General features: G+C 51.8%; 1 pseudogene; it reads right to left on the reverse strand.

Annotated features, from left to right (window-relative positions):
* Positions 1-17,800: 17,800 nt before the first annotated feature.
* Positions 17,801-19,641, reverse strand: LOC102866403 (annotated as a pseudogene).
* Between the last annotated feature and the right edge of the window lie 417 nt (positions 19,642-20,058).

Here is a 20,058-nt window from a genome sequence, read left to right on the forward strand (position 1 = left end):
CGGCCGCGGGACCCCAGCACCGGGCCCGGCCGCGGGCCGTGCGTCCCTGCGGGTGCCGGCTGGAACGGGCCCTGACCCCCGCGCCCGCCCTGCGACGCCCCAAGTTTACAGGAAGTCGGTTCCAAACAGACGGGGGGCCGAGGGACAGCGCGGGTAGGGCCCCTCCTTCATCTCCGGCCCTTCTGTCCACCTCTGGTCTGGCAGGGAGGTTGGAGCGCGCTTCCAGCTGTGTGTAAGGTGGTCCATGCACGTGGCCCTGAGACAGGACTGACCAGAGCGGCCGGGGACCTCGAGTAGCCGCCGCAGACGCAGCCCCTTGCCCAGCCTCACCTGTATGTGGTCCACCACCCGGGAGGGGCTTGTGCGTGCCCCTGCCCACCCCCAACCCCATCTCCAGCTACAGCCTCGCTGTTTGTTTATAAATCTTTGCGGAGCACACCGCATTGGTAACTTTTTACCCAACAAGTATCTTTGGCAATCTGATTTTGAAAGCTTCCGTCAACACAGTTGCGGTTCAGTAAATCAGGGGCTGCTACCTCAGGCTGCCTAGATGCAGTTTAGATCGTAATTGTGGCTCTTAACACAAAATCAAGTCTCTGGGGAGTTTCTGGGGTGGGGTGGGGTGGGCAGGATAAGATGTCAGGTGATGCACCTGTGTGACAGGTGTGGAGTCTGAGGCCACCTCCCAGGAGGGCTTTATGTTGAACCAGATGGCTCAGTGAGCTTTCCAGTGTTGGGTGGGGACTGGAACAGCTGGAGAGGTGGTGAGGGGCTGTGGTGGCACAGTGCTTAAGTGCTGAGCTGGTGACCAAAAGGTCACTAGCCAAACCAAAACAAGACCTGTTGCTGGTGAAGCACTTCTGACTCCAAGTGGCCCAGGTGGCAGCATATGTCTGCCCTCAACTACTCATAGCCTTGGACTGCAGTGGGCACCCGCACCCAGTCCTGCGAGGACCCTGGGAACTGAAGTGGACTTGAAGTCGGTGGGTTTGGTTTGGATTTGGAGAGGTGGTGACTTCAGCTCATCCAGCAGCATTTGCTGTGTTTGCTGGATACCTGGCACCATGCTGGGTGGCACCCCCTCTTCACACTCACCCACAGACATTGACATCCCTGAATGTGGGGAGCCAGCACTGGCCTCGGGCCCTTACTGCAGCAGTAAAGAGGAAGACCTTCCTGATTTCACAATGGGAGCCTCCGTCCTGGATCTGTGAAATGGAGCGCATGCAGTGTGGGGCTCACGGGAGGAGCAGTAATGTGGTGGGTGACCGCAGCATACAGGGGTGCCTGTGTGTCCCCTGAGTGCACCTTCTTGTTCTCCTGGCACCTGGCACCTGGTGTGCGTAGGTGGCAGCTGACCATTCCTGGCAGGATTTGTGGTTCTGCCGTGTGCGCCATGTTGGTGACAAACTGGGCTGAGACTGACTGTGGCGGGTGGTGGTGGTTAGAGGCAGCTCATGGCCACCCGCAAGGCAGGTGCTCAAGATGTCCTTGTTCACGGTCCAGGGTGGGGGACAGTAGGAGCTTGCCACGGTCACAGTGAGTGAATTATGGAGCAGAATTAGAGCCCAAGAGCCCTGGTGGTGCAGTGATCGAGCATTTGAAGCCCCAGCTACACTGTGGAAAAAAGTCCTGGCAATCAGCTCCTGTGAGGATAACAGCTGGAACAAAGACGCCTGGCCTCTGGGGGCTGATAGCGACAGCAGGTGTGGTTTTCTGGTTTGGAGAGTAGCCCCAGGGAGCCTGGTGGTGCTATGCTCAAGCACTTATTGGTTCTGAGGGTCCGACTGTAGACCTGCCAGCCACTCTGCTGGACAGAGATTTGGTATGTTACTCTGTAAAGATTTATAGCCTTGGGAGCCCCATGGGGCACTTGGAGTCTGTCACCTGGGGTCACTGAGTCAGGATAGACTTTGACACCAACACCGCAGTTGGGTGAGTCCTCACCCCACTCAGACCACCTGACCTGCCGCAGTTCTTGTGCATAGGCTCTGCTGAACCTTGGTGGTGGCTCTGCTGGACCTTGGTGGTGACTCTGCTGGACCTTGGTGGTGACTCTGCTGGACCTTGGTGGTGGCGCTGCCCTGCTGTGGACAAGGCCTTTGTTCCACATTGTCTGCCACTAATTTCTTTGTGGTGAGCCATAGTTTCCTTCAAAATACAGTCATTTTCTGTCCTGTCATCCGGAACTTTGCCAGAATGAGTGCCCCAGTTCCCTTGCCTTCGAGAAGGGCGTGTGGCAGGGCTGTCAGGCCCTTGGGGCAGTGCCCTAAGCCTCAGGGTGCACGTGTTGGGTGATTTCTTCCCGCACAGCTCGTGGCTGAACATCTGATGAAAATGCTTTCTTCTTTGAAACCTGTAAGCTTGTCTTTCCTGCTTGAGGACCAGCCAGTTTGTCTCAGGTGTGAATTTGAAGCTTCCTTCTCATTTTAAGACTTTATTACATTCAACTGATTTCACAACTAATATGTCATTTAAATTTGTTTTCATTATTAGTCATGTGAAAAGTTATTGAGCAAATGGTTTTTTCCTTCATCCATTCGTCCACACTTTGTTTTGACATTGCTTAGTACTGTTATAAACCATCAAGTCGGAACCAACTTATTGTGGACCCTCTGCTCAAGCGCTGACCCTCGGCGCTGACCCTCTGCTCGGCCCTGACCCTCTGTTCGGCGCTGACCCTCTGCTTGGCCCTGACCCTCTGCTTGGTGCTGACCCTCGGTGCTGACCCTCTGCTCAGCGCTGACCCTCTGCTCGGCCCTGACCCTCTGCTCGGCCCTGACCCTCTGCTCGGCGCTGACCCTCTGCTTGGTGCTGACCCTTGGTGCTGACCCTCTGCTCGGCCCTGACCCTCTGCTTGGTGCTGACCCTCTGCTCGGCACTGACCCTCTGCTCGGCCCTGACCCTCTGCTCGGCGCTGACCCTCTGCTCGGCCCTAACCCTCTGCTTGGTGCTGACCCTCTGCTTGGTGCTGACCCTTGGTGCTGACCCTCTGCTTGGCCCTGACCCTCTGCTCGGCCCTGACCCTCTGCTCGGCGCTGACCCTCTGCTCGGCCCTGACCCTCTGCTCGGTGCTGACCCTCTGCTCGGCCCTGACCCTCTCCTGGATTTGCAGAGGCTGTAACTCTCACAGAAGAGCCATCTCATCTTTCTCTGTGGAGCAGCTGGTGGGTTTGATCTGTTTACGATTATCGATAATTGGCAGCACATCTTCTTACCACTAGGCCACCAGAATTGCTGCGACATTGGTTACACGCCTCACGTTGTCACAACGCTTTTCCCACTTCTGCTCTGCGAGTCTCGTTTCCATTCATCCTGTCCTGCCTTTTGAGCTTTACCTTTGGGCAGATGCTCCCTTCTGTTTGGGTGGTTGTTTTTTCCAGTGTGACTGGTCACCTTACAGGCCTGTTTGTTGTTTGGCTAAGAGTTAAGCCATGGCAATGAGCTGAGTTCCATTCTCCAAGGTGTGACCAAGCCCTGTGAGGTCAGTGATGTTGGACTTTATGATTCTGAGTTTCATGCTACAAAAACTAGTGCTGCTTTCAGGGAGGAAGTATTTTGATGTTTTATGCTATCTGCAGGACCTGGTGATGCAGTGGTGTGTGTTGTGGGGTGCTAGTCCTCAGCTGCTCTCAGGACAGTCTCCCCCCAAAGAGATCTGCAATCGCAGAAGCCTAGTGGGGGGCCAGGGGCCAGAACCGACCTGGTGGCCCTGGGTTTGGTTTTTGGTTGATAACATCTGGTGGCACAATATTAAAGCACTTGATTGCTAACTGAAAAGTAGTCACTTCAAACCCGGCTCCCTGATCCCAGCAGGGACACAGTCTGCTTCCTGATCCCAGCAGGGGAAACCTGTCCTGAGTAATGGCTGCGAGTTGAAGGAGCGTGAGGGCAGGATCTTGGTGAGGGGTAGACGCAACAAGGTAACGTCAAGTGCACACTGGTGCCCTTACCCAAGAGCTTGACACTGAGTCTGTGACTATTCAGTGATATGCGTATGCCGTGGGCTTTCAATGCCCTATGAGGACACACGTGCACACAAGTACCCACATTTGGAACAAGAAGGCAGGCAGTGGTTTCATAGGCAGGGTTGTGACCTCTGTGAGATGAAGTACAGTAGCACGTGATGGCTGTTGAATTGAGGGTTGTACTTATGAAAGATCCCCTGAGAAAGAAAACTGATTCCAGGGGATCTGGTTGTCTGTGTAGATTACCTTCACCCTGACACAGGCTGCTGGAGCGCTGCTAGTGCAAGTCAACAAGGTGCAGAATACAAAATGTCAACAAGGTACAGGATACGAAGTGCCAACAAGATGCAAGATAGAAGTGCCAGCAAGGTGCAGGATACGAAGTGCCAACAAGGTGCAAGATACGAAGTGCCAACAAGGTGCAGGATACGTAGTGCCAACAAGGTGCAGGATACGAAGTGCCAACAAGGTGCAGGATACCTAGCGCCAACAAGGTGCAGGATACAAAGTGCCAACAAGGTGCAGGATACAAAATGTCAACAAGGTGCAGGATACTGAAGTGCCAACAAGGTTCTGGCAGCTAGTCTCCTGTGTGCAGGGGTTAGCAGTTGGAATTTTAACTAAAAAGCACCATTTATATTAGCTCCAAAAAAGTGAAAGAAACAAGAAAAAGAATAGAACACAAAAGAAATCTCAGTCTAATGAAATCTGTACAAAGATCTACATGATGAGAGCTGTAAAGCTCTGATGAAAGCAGCTGAAGATCGGAATGAAACAGGGGCTGTTCCTTGTTCATAGACTGGAAGATAATGTATTAAGATGTAGATTCTTCCAACCTGATCCATAGATTCAACTCCGCACCCATCGAAACCTCCACAGGTGTTTTGTGGATGTTGACACAGACTCTCGAGTTCACTGGAAAATCAGAGGCCCAGAACCACCCTTAGCGCTGATGGACAGATGGGATCCCACACCTCTTCTGGGGTGGCTGGTGTAGGGTGATGCAGTGGCCCCTCGGTGGAGGATGTGACCCCAGCAGAGCGGTGACCTTCCTGGGGCAGGCGTCCCGCTCGCAGTGAATGTTCTCTCATCCCTACTGCACTTCTCGCATGAGTTTGGCATTGGATTTCATTTTTAGAATAAATTGTCAAGTGTGAGGTTGAATTTTGAAACCTGCACTTGAGGGCTGCCTTATATAATTTAGGACTGAAAGGAAGTCAGTGTTTGAACATGGCTGGTTATGAGAGAAAGCTGAGGTGGTGCTGTGGTGGCCCCTGCTTGTGTGTCTCTTCCTGCGGGCTGCATTTCTCCGCTGAGCACTTTGCTTGGCTTGTATGCTGGCTCCAGGGTCAGCCCTGTGTCTGTGGGTACACTGAGGCAGGGAAGGGGCTGGTGTCTGTCAGGCACAGTATCCTTTATCTGCCTGTCAGGAAACTACCCGGTACTGACTGAGGTGCCTCGGCGGCCTGGGCCCCACTGGCCCGAGAGTGGTCCTGGGACCGTGTGTTGGGCATGAGGCCAGTTGAGGCTGCGCCGGACCCGCTTCTAGAAAGGCCTATCTACACAGGGTGGGGCATGGTGCAAGGCTGCTCTGTGTTTGCTGAGCAAACGTGGGCTGGTCAGGGGCTGGCCCTGTGAGGAAGGAGCAGTCACCTCACCAGAGTGCCTGGGTGTGGAGAGGAGCCCTCAGGTCACAGCAGTGACAGGTGGAGGTGGGGCCTCTGGAGGAGCAGCCCCTTCACTGCTTGGAGTTTAGTGCCTCAGAACCCTAACTCGGGATGGGACGTGTCTGCAGGAGAGGGCTTCCGAGGGGCTCTGTCTGGGGACAGTGGGGACAGTGCTTGGAGTGGAGGCCTGTCTGTCAGTGGAAGGCTCTAGTTCACCTGTTGGGATCTTGGAGCTGGCCCCCCAGGAGCACTGGGTACCTTATGTGTACAGCTCAGAGCCCAGTACCTGGCCTGCAGAGAGGGGCAAGGGCCACCTGGCCACTCTGACCGTCTGTGTGCCAGGACTGGGACCCCTGTGGGCTGTGACCCTGCTTGGGATCAAAGGCCCTGGGGAGAGCAAGCTGGCCTGCCTGTGTGACCTTCACTGCAACTCGACTGAGCAGACAGGATCCTGGTGGGACCTGGGGAAAGCCCATGCTGCCAGGGCTGAAAGTAGCCCTGGGGTGGCCTGGGCAGGCCTGGTGACAATAACCAGCTGTCCAGAACCCTGGTGAGGACGGGGCTCCTGACCACGTGTGGTTTTGGTTTGCCATCCTGCTAACTTTCAAAGGCTCATTGACTAGGCAGAAAGGGGGCTCCCACAGCCTCGAAGAAGCAAGAGAGGAGACTAGAGCTGTCCCCTCTGGACCTGTGCCCTGGTGCTGAGACCGGGGCAGCAGGTGGAACATGGCAGGCCTGAGCTGACTGGCCAGGGCAAGGGATGAGAGGAGGCTCCGATGGGATGACTGGGGGGAAACGGAGGACTAATTCTGCTCCTGGGAGGTCTTCTGGGTGCTTGTGTCCACGCCATACACACCAGCCCCACCTCCTCAGACATCCAGGCCCCACTCCTGTGGTGCCCCTCACTCTGTCACCCCTCTTCTGTGACAGCCCAGCTGGGGCCTGGGCCCCACTCCCACTCGTCAGCCCTGTGAGCAGCCTTCTGACAGCTGCCTCTTTGTGGCATTTTCCAGGCCCCTGCTCCATCCTCGGGGGCCGTGTCCACTGCGATCCGTGTGCTTGGTGCTGCAGGAAGCACCGTGCCCAGAGCCCTCTTGGCCTTTGCTGGCACCAGGGAGCAGCAATGGGCTTAATGAATGATGGGCTTTATACACTTTGGTGCCAAAGAGCATGTGTTCATTTCCTGTGTTTACAAGTGCTGGTGTGAGTTGAAGGGTCTCTTTTCTGTGGCCTTTCTGGCCATGGTCTTGTGATGGCCACAATTACTAGGTGGGAATATGCAGGTAAGGGCTTGTCGCCCACCAGGCTTGCTAATCACAGGAGATGCATAAAACCTGGACAAGGGCTCGGTGTTCCCACTAGGCTTGCAATGAGGAAAGAAACTTCTAGATGCAGGAGATGGGAGGCTAGGAGGGTGAGAAGCCGTGGCAGAGGTGGAGCAGAGGGCACCTCATGGGGCTGGCTGGCAGGTGACTGACCTTGTGTATGTACTGGAGTCTCTGCAGAGCTAAGCAGGGCAGGGACTTGGGACACCTGAGTGGCCCAGGGCCAGCGAGAGGCCCCCCGGTGGGGACAGCAGATGAGCGGATACCCAACTGGAAGAAATGTGGCCAGAGTAGTTCTTGATCTTGAGTTGTGACCTGTTACTTCCCCACCCTGAAGCTGGGCTCTGTGGTCTGCAAGTCCATGAGCCTAACAGAGAAGCCAGGACGTGGTGGGAGGTGGGTCTCATCTGCAGAACCATCTGAGGAGTGGACGTGCTGACCTGGACTGATGCTGTTGGAGGGCACTGTTTCCTGCTGTGAACACTGTTCTTGTGCTCACAGCCACTGACAAGCAGCTGGGAAGGTCCAGGAGGGGCCACCATGGATCAGGGCTCTGTGGCCTGAGCCTCCAGGAGGAAGGCAGCTCCAAGGCACCTGCCTGGGTCACCCTTTCCTTTGCTGGGTGGCCTGCTCCATACATGGCCACTTGGCTGGGTCAGGAATGGCTGTTTCCCACGTGAATTCCTGACTGTCACGGGCAGTGTCGCCTCAGTGGTGCAGTGGACTTCAGTGCCTGTTGAGGGGCGTGGGTGTCCCAGGTGTCAATGAAGAGGTGTGTGGTGCTTGTAGTATGCTGCCCCTGGCGTTGTCCCCAAAAAGAACAGTCAGAGAAACCCAGAGCAGGTGGAGGTGTTCCACATCCACGAAAGGAAAATCGCATGTTGCCGTAACAGCACAGCATTCTGCTGGGCAGCCAAGATGTGTCATCACGGAGGCCTGGTGTCACGGAGGCCTGGTGTCACGGAGGCCCGGGGCAGGGCGGGGCTGCCAGGGGAAGAGGCCTCTCCTCACTGGAGCCCCACCTTGCTTCCATGTGTGCTGACGGCTGATACAAGGTGGTTTTGAAGTGAGAGCAGGGCCAGCTTGGCCTGGTGCGTGGATCACAGCCACCCAGAGGCTAGGTCTTCGCAGACCACCATAGTGTCTGGCCTGGCCGGCTGACTGTCCTTCAGCATGGGTGTGTCTGCACCACGTGGAGGACGGGGTTGGGGTACAGCTCCCCCAGAACTCAGTGACCCAGAGCTGTGCTGGCTAGTGGTGACGCCTGTCACATAGGCAGCGTGCCCTGGCTACCTGGTCCCCAGGCTCACCATCTCATCCTGGGTACCCTGCTGGCACGCAGCTGGTGGCCCTTGTGAGGGACCATGTAGATGGGAGTATTCCCAGTGTCATGAAAACTTGTACATCACTGAGTTTTTGTTTTAGTTAATTTTGGGTTTTGAGATCCAGTCCGAGTGTGTGGACTCAGGCCCTGTAGCACTTTATCCTGTGTGGAAACTCTGAACAAGACCACGTGGGCAGGTGATCATGGAGAGAAGCCCTGGCTGCCTGCCCTGCCCCTCTATCCCTGCTGCCCTGGCCACCCCCCTGGCCTGGCCGCCCACCCTGGTGTGGACGCTCACCCTGCCCCAGCCTCCCGCCCTGCCCCACTATCCCTTTTGCCTTGGGCACGTACCCTGCCCCAGTGTCCTGGCAGCCCCCCCACCCCACTATCCCAGCTGCCATCTGTCCTGTCTTGCTGCCCCAGCCTCTCGCCTTGCCCCACTGCCCCAGCTGCCCACCGTGCCTCGCTGCCTCATCATGCCAGGTGCTGGCTGCCTTGTGAGTCTGAGGCCCCCCATGATGGCACTTGGCTCATGTCCTATCAGGTTCCTTACTGGCCTCTCTGGGGGCTCTGACAGGAGGTGCTGCAAGGGTGTTGATCTGGGGGTGTGTGTTTGTGCTCTGGTACATCTCCCAGTGGCTGGTGTGTGGGCCAGCCTCAGGCCAGCACACAGGGTGTCTGGCCCCTGCCTCCCGGCTCACTTGCTGTACATCATTTCACCTCTGTGGGTCCTGTGACTTCCCGTTACTGTCTTTCCTGCCCCTACCTTGCCCTCCTGCCTATTATTCATCCCGGCCCTGGCCCAGCCACGTCTTCCTGCCATAGAAGCTCCTGTTCCTGGACCTCACTCTAGGCCCAGCCCCCAAGCATGCTTACCAGAAAGACCACCATTGGACATTTTGCCTTGTGCTTGCTGCCTACCCCCACCCCCACCCCGGTCTCCACAAAGCCTCTCTTGGCTGTAAAGGAATAAATAAGACCCAGCTGCTCAGGGGTGTGTGTGTGTGTGTGTGTGTGTGTGTGTGTGTGTTAATGCTCAGGGTGTGTGTGTGTGTGTGTGTGTGTGTGTTAATCCTTGCTGATAAACTGGCTAGGTGGTGATTTTGTGTTTTGCCCAGGACTATCTTGTATGAATAACAGTGTTTGGTGGCTGTCATGGCAGATGCTTCCAGAATCATCTACAGAATGAACTGAGACTCATTAGAGAGCAAATGAGAAGCTAGCAGTCCGGTTCTGCTGTGTTCCAGCACTTAGCGTGTGCTGTGTGGCGTGTCACTGGGCCTTCCTGGGTCCCTGGTGGGGCCGGATCTTGGTCGGGAGATGGCCCAGGAGACACACTGTCCTGCCACTCGTTGGTCCTTATCTCCAGTCTTCGTCTCCTATTGCATTCTACACTCTCGTTGAAGACTTCACATCATTTTTAACTGACTGATTCTTTGATATGACGGATGTTGTGGAAGTGTGACCACAGCCTTAGCCCCCCGCCTCCAGGTGGGTCCTGACTCCCAGGGACCCTGCAGAGGAGGGCTGTCCCGGGGGGTTCCTGGCTGTGATTGTTAGGGGGGCAACTGCTGACTGCCAACAGCCCACCTTTTGGTCACTAGCTGTGGGCTTCTGACCATGTGCCAGTTGGGCTTCTGTGTGGACAAGGAGACATCTGAAAAAGAGATTCAGATGACTCTTTTTTTTTATTTAATAATTTTAATGAACATTTACAGAGATTTTGGATTTTCATTCTTTCATTGCTACACTTCTCTCCCTGCCCAGCCCTCCCACTCCCTCCCTGGTACGCAATCCCCTCGCACCCCTCCTACCGCCCCAAGTACATTCCACTATGCAACCTTAATTGTGGACTCTTGTGATAACCATAATACCCTATCATACATCGCTTTTAAATTATTCTCTGCCTCATCTGTTTCAGTGTAGTATACATAATTTATCCAGTTTTTCTCAGTCTTACCCCAACTCTGATATCAGTCCCATTTTACAACAGTGGCACCATGCAATATTTGTCCTTTTGCGACTGAGATATTCCACTCAGCATAATGTCCTCCAGGCTTACCCATTTTGAATAATATTGCATGAGTTCCTTGTTTTTCAATGCCGCGTAATTCAAATGACTCTTAATGTGCTTTTAAAAATGATAATAAAGATTTTCTGGTTTTAGAGCCATTTGAAGACAGTAGAAAAAAATGCAGGAAGTACAACTTTGGGTTTACATTAACTTTACCTTATTAACTGTATCTGAGAATGTGGTCTTTGTCCTGGATTCTTTAGAGTTTATCTCAGAGTTGATGTTGGAATGCGAATGTCTTCATTGCGGAGCAGCCCACACCAGCAGGTTGTGCAGGACAGGTGGTGAGGTGACTCCGGTGGAGGGGTGGCCAGGCCAGATGGCCCTCAGGACCTCGGGGTGGCCCAGTGAAACGCTCCCACCTGGGGGAGGGGCTGGGGTTTGCAGGGCACAAGACCCCTGGTGCTTCCTGGCTGGGAAGGCCTTGGCCCTGGACATTGGCTCCCTGGAGATCCTCCCAGGCCTGCCCTTTGCCCTTTGTGAAACCTGAGGAAATGAAGGGGCCATTCAGGAGAACAGAAGCGGTGGGATGCCCCAGCCTGAGGCTGGTACCTGCAGGGTAGCAGGGACCCCAAGTTTGTAGCCGTCAGGTCAGGAGTGAAGGTGTGCACTTGAAGACATCCTGTAGCCTTGGTCTCTGTGTCAAGCTGAGAGATGGTGTCTCTAACTGCTGAGGTCTGTCACAGTGCAGGGTGGCCAGGGACAGAGGAGGAGGTGGCAGGTGTGCAGCTGGGCACAGCAGAACAGAGAAGTTATCAGAGGTGTGTGGACCCCTCAGATGGTGTCCGCAGGCCGGGTGCCTGACTGCTGGGTAATGGCGTGGGTTGTTCTGCTGCCCCTTTCTCTCCTGTCATGGACCCCCTGCCCTCCTGTGACCCATTTGTGCTTGTGTTGTCCTGTCCAAAGTTTAAGCCATTGTCAAATCTGTGAGATGGACTGATGCATCCTGTCCTGTGTCCCCATTGTCCCCTCCCTGAGGCCTGACAGCTGCCAGTCTTGTTCTTAATTGATTGTTTTCCACAGTGTTCTACAGGTGGGACCATACCCTGTATGCCTTGGTGTTTGCTTCCTTTACTCAGCCAGGAGGGGGGCTTGAGGGGTCCTGCACATCTCCCAGAGTGACGGCTTGGTGCTGATTTTAGTGTCTGGTTCCCATCAAGCTGGCTCTGTGCTGTTGTTGTTGTTGCTGTTGTTTGTGCCGTCAACTACGACTCACACCAGCTCTGAACCCTGCTCTTCCTCCTGAGTCATCCTCACCTTCTCGGACACATCTGATCCCACAGACACTGGGTCAGGCCGTCTCGTTGAGACCTTTCTCTCCTGCCCACAGGACAGTGGCATCCTTGCAGCTGGTGAGCTTGGGTTGCTGTGCCCACCAGGGGTTCTGAAGACCCTCCTGCTGTGGGCCTCATCTTCCAGCACTAGACTAGGGCATAGGGACCCTGGTGGTACAGTGGTCAAAGCAATTGCCATCACCTAAAGGGTTGGCAATTCAAACCTACCCTCTTTGCTCTGCAGAAGAAAGAGGAAACGGCTGATTTTGCCAACACTGACAACGCTGGAAGCCGGCGGGCAGTTCTGCCCTGTCCTGTGGAGCACTGTATCAGGGTGACCGCGGCAGGCCTTGTTCCTTTTTAATGTTTGATGACACTGTGTGGTGCCACAGAGGTTTCCTCGGCCGGTTCTCACAGGGCGACCGTCAGGGCTTTCCGCTGGCGTCTTGGCACGGCTGATAGCCAGTTGTACAGACTGACTGGTCACCAGGAGGCCCTGGTTGCTCTCAGTGTTGGGCGATTATGGGTGAAGCTTCCAGTTGCTGAGCAGGGTTTCACGTGGACCTGCTTCCGGCTCGTTTGTCAGCACTGGCCTCGTGGTGCTGGGTTCCCCACTGCATGTGACTTTGAGTAGCTGAGTCACCGACACACTGGCGATGAGAACATCCTCGTGGCTCCACGCCCTCGGCGGCGTGGGGTGGTGTCGCCGCCCTGGATTCCAGGCACCTCAACTTCGTCCACGCACTACAGGTATGTTGTTACCAGGGCTCATCCTTGGAAAAAGACATCATGCTGAGAAAGGTGGTGTCAGAGAAAGAGAGGAAGACGCTCCACAAAATGGCCTGTCACCGTGAAGTGACCGGGGCAGTGGTGTGCCTGAAGCATGGCAGAGTTCGTGCGGATGGGAGCGCAGGGCAGGGCCAGGCTCCTGTCTCCTGTTGAGAGGATTGCCCGGAGGTGTAATTGCCTTGATGGTGCCTAACAGCAGCAGTCGGTGGAGAATCTCATTTCACCACGCTCACTGTTGTGGGAGACCATCCGAGACCTGCGAGAGGTGGACCCGTGAGGGGTGGGCGCACAGTGTGGGCTTCCCCCACGTGCCACCGGCAGCCTCAACAGCTCACCACACGGTGGCTCAGCTTATTAGAGAGTTCTCTCCACCCACTCCTGCCCATTTATTTCAATAAGGTCCCAGAAATTATATCATTTCCATCCATAAATATTTCAGTGCGTAGCACTTTACAGAAACACTGTTATGACACCTTAAAATGACTAACATTTCTGACTGTCATCAGTCGGCTCAGTTTCTGGTGCTGCGTGAATGTCCGTGTGCAGGTTTGTGTCTGAGGGGCTGACGGAATCTTCTGGCTTTAGTGTGCTGTTCAGGGGCGAAAGTTTGAGACTGCTGAGAGAAAGGTCAGTGGTTCAAAGCCGTCAGCTGCTCCATGAGAGGGTGTTAGGACAGCGTGGACCTTGAAGATCTAGTTGTTAAACCGCAGGGCAGCTCCACTCTGGCCCACAGGAGTGCAGACGAAGTCCCCTGGTGAGCTGTGTCGTCAGTGTCGTAGACGGAGGCCCCCTGGGTGAGCTGTGTCTTCAGTGTGGTAAATGGAGTCCCAGGGTGAGCTGTGTTTTTTTTGAGGCATGAACTGATAGACCATAATTTGGTTTTGATGTGACTGCCTGGCTCTTGCGCTTTGTACACTGCAGTGAAGGACGTGGCTGTGCCTTGTGTCTTGCTCAGCGTGTCCCTGATGGTCACGTTCACAGTGAGATTGATGTGCATGCCTCAGTAAGGGAGTGGACTGGCCCACAGCCGCTCTGGTCCTGCTCACCTTCCTCCATAAGTTATTTGTGGAAGAAGCTGCCTTTTGTCCTGGAGCGTTTCCCAGCGCCTGGATCCTGCTGACGGGGCCCTCCCGCAGTGTGTCCCAGCGCTCGTCTGCTTCTTGTGTTAAACCTGGACGCTGGGCCAGACCGTGGCCACTTCCTGGGCGAGGCGGCTGCTGACATGCGGGTGGGCATCGCCCTGGTGAGACCACGCCTGTCCATGTTTTGGCTGGAGCGTTCAGATGACAAGAACACCTCTTCACTGGACTTGGGGGACAGGGTGGTCTGTGCATGTGGCTGGGAAGGACCAGCGGAGCCCAGAGAGCGCCTCTTATTAACAGAAGCACGTCTTAGTTTCCTAGTTCCACCCCACGCTGGCTGAGTTCCTTCTTTGTGTCTTTATTGAACCATGGGCTTGGGTGGAGTCATGCTGCTGGGGTCTGAGTGGGTTTCTTGGCGTGACGAGTGGCATCTCCAGTGTTGGTGTCCCATCGTGCAGTAAGCCGTAGGGCCGTTCTCCCTCCCTTCCCCCACGTCCTCCCATACCAGACCTTACAGAATCCTGCCTTAGGTTTATTGCCAGTTCTAATCATGGTCATGGAAAGAGGAGTGGCATCCACTTCCGTAATAGCTCGCCTCCGGAAACCCTATTCAGAGAGGATGAAAGGCACCCAAGCGTCGAGGACTCTCCTTCATAGGGTCGCTATTAGTCGCCTGCAACTCGACGACACTTAACAACAATCATGGTCAATGTAGGCGTAAAATAGCTCAAATGGATTCTTTTTTCAATTGTATAAATATTAACAACAAACTTATTTTGTAAAATCATTCAACCTTAAATCACAACACAACATTGTTTGTTATAATGTTGTCAGTAATTGGGCAGGAGTCTTTGATTTCCCCCCTTTTCCTTTAATTCCTACTTTATTCCCAAAGCATTGTTGATGTGCTGCTGATGCTGCTGGTGGGCACCGTGGTGTCCACACCAGTTCGCCGAGACCCCTTGTTAGGCAGAACTCATCTGCCCGCCTCGTGCCCACTGCTGCGGGCTCTGCGTCCACCCTGTGAGGGCCTTTCTCTCCTTCGCCCTCTGCTTTTACAGTCCTTTCCAGGGACTAGTCACTCCGGACCACAAACTCGAACTAAATGAGACACAGACTCACTCTCCTGTGTCTTGTTGACTTTAATGAAATAAATGTTTATTGAAAACCCACGCTTGAAATATCTGATGCTAAAAATGGAAATAACCCTACATTATTATTAAAATTGAATTCCTCTAACACTTCATAAATAGTAAACAACCTTGTTGTTAAATGCTTTTGAGTCACTTGTGACTCAGTGACCCTAAAACTGCCTGAACCTTACTCTATCCTGTACCAACCTCATCATCTCCAACATACCCACACACCCAGTCACTGAGTCAGTCCGTCTCTTTCAGAGTCTTCCTCTCCTGCGCTGACCCTCCACCCTCTCAAGCATGACGTCCCTCTCCAAACACTGGCCCCTCCTTGCAACATGCCCAAAGTGTATCAATCAGATGAAGCTTCAGAATCCTTGCTTCCAAGGGGTATTCTTCTCCAGAACTAACCTGTTTGTTCTCTAGCAGTCCGTAGTATATTCAGTACTCTTCTCCAGCACTACAGCTCAAAGGCATCAATTTTCCTTGTTATCCTTAGTCACTCTCCAGCTCTCTGATGCACAGCAAATGATTGTCAAGACCATGGCCTGTATCAGGTGTATGTTAATCTGAAGACTGACATTGTTGCTCTCCAGTACTCTGGAGAAGTCCCTGATAGCAGATTTTCCCAATGCAATTCAACTTTTGATTTCCTGGCTGCTGGTACCAAGAGTGTTGATTGTGGAACTAAGCAGACTGAAGCTGTTAATATAAATCTCTTCACCATTTATCATGATACTACCAGTTGGCCCAGTGGTAAGAATCTTTGTTTTCTTGATGCTGAACGTCAATCCATAGTGAAGGCTGCAGTCCTTGATCTTCTGTAGCAAATGCCTCAGGACCTCAGTTTTCGCAAGCAAGGTTATATCATCTGTATAATGTAGGTTGTTGATGACTTGAGTTTTCCTCCAATCTTGATGCCACATTCTTCCTCATAGAGCCCAGCCTCCCGGATGATGTGTTCTACATGTAAAAAAGATATGGAGATAGGATACATCCCTGGTATATGCCTTTCCTGATTTTGAACCATGCAGTTTTTTCTTGCTCTGTTCTGACAGATGCCTCCTGGTCCAAATATAGGTTTCACATAAGCACAATCAAGTGTTCTGGCATTCCCATTCTTCTCAGAGTTAGCCACAGTTTGTTGTGATCCACACAGTCAAGTACCTTTGCACAGTCAATGAAACACAGATAGACATTACTTTGGTACTTTCTGCCTTCAGCCAAAATCCATCTAAAATTAGCTATAATATGCCTCGTATCTGGAATTTCTCTCCTGATGTGCTGTTCAATGGTTTTTGGATAATTTTCAGCAGGATCTTGCTTGCATTTGATAGTAGTTATGTTGTTCAATAATTTCCATGCTCTGTCAGGTCACCTTTCCTTGGAATGGGAACAAATAGAGATCTCTTTCCAGTCAGTTGGCCAGGTGATTGTCCTCCAAATTTCTTGGCACAACTTGGTGAGTGCATTCAGGGCAACGTCTGTTTGTTGAAATATGTCACTTGGTATGCCGTCAACTCCTGGGACCTTGTTTTCTGCCTGTTCCTTCAAAGCAGTTTGAGCGCTCTTGATCATAGGTTGTTTCATGAAATTCTTATGTGTCAGCCAATTCCTTTTGGTACAGTGACTCTGTATGCTCTTTCCATCTTCTTTTATTGCTTCCTGGATCACTTGCTATTCTGCCCAAGGCATCCTTCTGAGTACTGCAGCTTGAGGCTTGAATTTGTTCTTCAGTTCCTTCAGCTTAAGAAATGCTGAGTAAAAAGGAAACAAGAAGTGCTAAGCAAGTTTGACCCTTCTGATTTTCTGACTCGAGCTCTTTGCACATTTCATTATAAACCTTACATAACTATTTTTTCCACTTTTAACAACTGACTTTATTGCTTGATTTTTCTGGCTTTATGTTTTTGGGATTTTTTTTTAAGTGAAGATTTAAAATCATACTGGTTTTTCAGCTGGTAATTCATACACACTTTGTTTTATCGTACTAATTATAATTGATTAATGTGATTAATTACAGTGATGGTTAACTTCTCATTGTGTATTGCCTTTTCCTTCTCACAATATATCTGTTCATTAGTATTCCCTTCTCCCTTTCTATCCCAACGGTCCAGAAAGGATTCTTGTGTGTGAATGCCTCCTTAGCTTTTTTTTTTTAATAAAATTTTTAATTTAATTGCCATTTTAACAAAAGTTTACAGAAAAGTTAGATTTTTAAAAAAAGTTAGATTTCCATTCATTCATTGTTGCACATTTTACCCCTCTCCCTCCCTTTCCCCTCTCCAAGATGACTTTTCCCCCACTAGTTTATTTATCCTCCTTAGCTTTTGATAACAGCTGTCTTTCCACCCGCCTGTCCCTTTGGTGATTGGCCTTTTCTTTTCAGTGATGTGTAACAGCCATTGTGAGACTGTGACAGCTTCTTTCCCAGTTTCTCCGTTGATGGGCGTTTGAGTTCTTCCCAGCTCTTTGCTGTTGTGAATGATGCTCTGGTCAACATGAGCACATACCAGTTTGCGTCCAGCTCTTGTTTCTCTGGGATAGATACCTAGTTGTGAGATTGTTGCATCAAATGGTGTTTCTGTAGGAGACTTTGTGAGGACGCACCAAACTGACTGCCATAGTGCTTGTACCACTTTACCAGCAGCAGTGAGTGTATTGTGTGTGAGTTCTAATCTCTCCACATCCTTGTCAGCATTTGGTTACTGTCTTACTGGACTTGGCTGTTGTTGCTGGGGTGAAGTGATACTTAAGTGATTTGATTTGCCTCTCTCTAATAGCTGATGATCTTGAGCGTCTCTTCATGTATTTATTGGCCTGCTGCATGTCATCCACTCATGTCTTCTGCTGATTTTGTAATTGGGTTGTTTATCTTTTTCTTGTTAACAAGTATTGGAATTTTGTCAAAATGGTAAAGATGAGTCTTTTGTTAGATATCTTACTGGCAAATGCTTTGCCTCTTTTGGCAAATGTTTTAATTTTTTTTTTAAAAAGAGATCATTTTATTTTATTGGATTAAAAACACAAAACCAGCAGGAACTAGGGGAAAGGAATACAGAAAAAAAAGAGCTGGATGAAGAAACATCAGAGATGGCACAGAGAAGGAACTCAAGAGACCCAAGTCAGGGCAGGAAAGAGGTCTCCAAGGATTAGGCATTTCATTTGATGATGATTTTTTGACGTAAGGCTCTGGGCCCTGGGCCAGGAAGGGGCTCAGGAGGTGGTGGGCCAGGGCCCAAGGCTGAAGCAGTTGGTGGCAGTCCATGGGCAGGGATATACTTCTCGTACGCCTCACGGATGATCTTGAAAGCTCGGGCAGTTGCCTAGGGTATGTCTGTAACAGGGTCCTGGTATAGGGCTGGGCTATGGGTGCTGGACAGACCTCTCAAACAGGGACCTTTGGAGGCCGCCCTTGGGGGAAACCATTCCTCAAATGTCGCATCCTCACTAAAAGTGATGAAGGTACAGGAGCAGCGGGCGGGGGGGATGACAGGTCCAGTCCCAGAATGTGGAGTCAGTGCAGAAACCGTGGGAACAGCATCAAGTCCTTCTGCATCAGCTTTTTCTTCCTTGGGGACTGGCTCTCCAGCGGGTGGCACTGGTGCAGATTGGTAGGTGATTAGAGGACCAGGGCACTTCTGTTTCTTGTGAACTTGCTTCTTTTTGTCAACCTCAGGTCGCTTATATGTCTCCCGTGAGCATAGGCTGAGCTCCTCAGTGATCTTGGCTTCCCTCAGCAGCTCCTCTTGGGTCAGTGATCGCTCATAAGGGGGCCCCTCTCGCCACCTTGATTGGCCCCGCCTTTCCTGTACCTGAAGGAATGTTTGTCGTGCATGCTCAGCTGTGGACTGACACGTGGACTTGCGACTGTCTGAGCCGTCATCCTGCAGCTCCAGCGGCAGCAGTGCTTTCTCTTCTCGAGTCTTCTGAGAGCTACTAGCTGGAGTGCTGACTTTTCGAGGGCTCGAGCTCTGGAGTGGTTCCTTCTAGGCCTCGGTGACTATTCGGTGCTTCCTCCTTGGCTTTTCCATCACTGGGTGGTTCAGCCCCCTCCTCGATGGCAAAGTCAGAGTCCACCTTGTCCTCTGTACCTGACTGGTCTCCTTGTTACTCGTCATCTCCTGATTCCTCTGTGAAACACCCCTAAGTTGTCTGGTAGAATTCATCTTCTTCCTCGGCCTCTAGCAGCCCAAAATGCCTGTTCCTGGTGGTTTTCTGGGGGACCCGGCACCCAGCCAACCTTATACTGCACACACACACCCCCAGCTCCCTTCTCAAAGTGCCTGTTTTGAGCTTTTTTAATTTTTTGGAGAATGTTTTTGATGCACATAAATGTTTACTTTTCAGGAAGTCCCAATTGTCTGGTTTATCCTCTGGTAACAGTGCATTTTCAGGGATACTTGATAGTTTATTTATGCCATAAATTGGGACTCTCACAGTTACCCCAATTGTTTTAAAATGATCTTTGTATTTAAAAAGTTTTACACATCGGTCCTTGATCCATCTTGCTTTTGTTTTTGTGGATGGTGTGAAATATGAGTCTTGTTTCCATTTTCTAAAAATAGCCATTTCTTTCCAGCATCAATTATTTTTTTTTAATTGTATTATTTTTACGTGTACCGTCAAATCAGATCTGACTGGTACAGGAGGAGATTGCCCCTCCTTCTCCAGCAGAGCATCTGGTGGATTTAGCATCAATTATTTTATAAAATGGAAATTAATCCTTGTATATTGTGAACACTTGCACAGTCCTTGACTTTCCCAGAAAAAGATCTGCCTTTTGGGAGAAGGCCAACCTTTCGGTCCAGTTTTAGGAATTTAAGGTGTGTGCGTCCTGCTAGGATCTTGCAGAGGAGACTCAAGCTGTCTTTGCATTTGACAGAAGCTCACTTCCACCCTGCTCAGAGGGCTTCCACCATACTCAGTGGTCTTCCATCCTGCTCGGTGGTCTTCCACCCTGCTTGATGGGCTTTCACCCTGCCTGGTGGACTTCTATCATGCTCAGTGGACCTTGTCTAGAACCTGGCATTCCAGTGGACTCGAGCCCTGTTTCTAGCCGTGCTCCTCCCACCTCTGTGCGTGGAGGTCACCAGGACTGCTGGCTGAGTGTCCTAAGATGTGTTTAGCCTCTGATGTCCTGACACTCTCTAGAGTGACTGTCCCAAACCTGTTTTATTCTTCTCTAGTGGAGAGGAAGACCCTTGATGAGGTGGATTGATTCAGTGACTGGGGTAATGAGGGTAGGTGTGTCAGAGATAGTGAGATTGGCATAGGATAGGGCAGAGTTTAGGGCTGTTGTGCATAGGGTCACTGTGAGTCGCAGGCAACTCAGCAGCACATACCAGTAACAACAACAACAGTGGTGAGAAACTGCACTACAGTCCCAAAAGCATGCAGTTCAAATCTGCCAGTTGCT

Source organism: Elephantulus edwardii, unplaced genomic scaffold, assembly GCF_000299155.1.
Source record: "Elephantulus edwardii isolate Elephantulus edwardi_28Jun2011 unplaced genomic scaffold, EleEdw1.0 scaffold00193, whole genome shotgun sequence".
Taxonomy (NCBI): domain Eukaryota; kingdom Metazoa; phylum Chordata; class Mammalia; order Macroscelidea; family Macroscelididae; genus Elephantulus; species Elephantulus edwardii.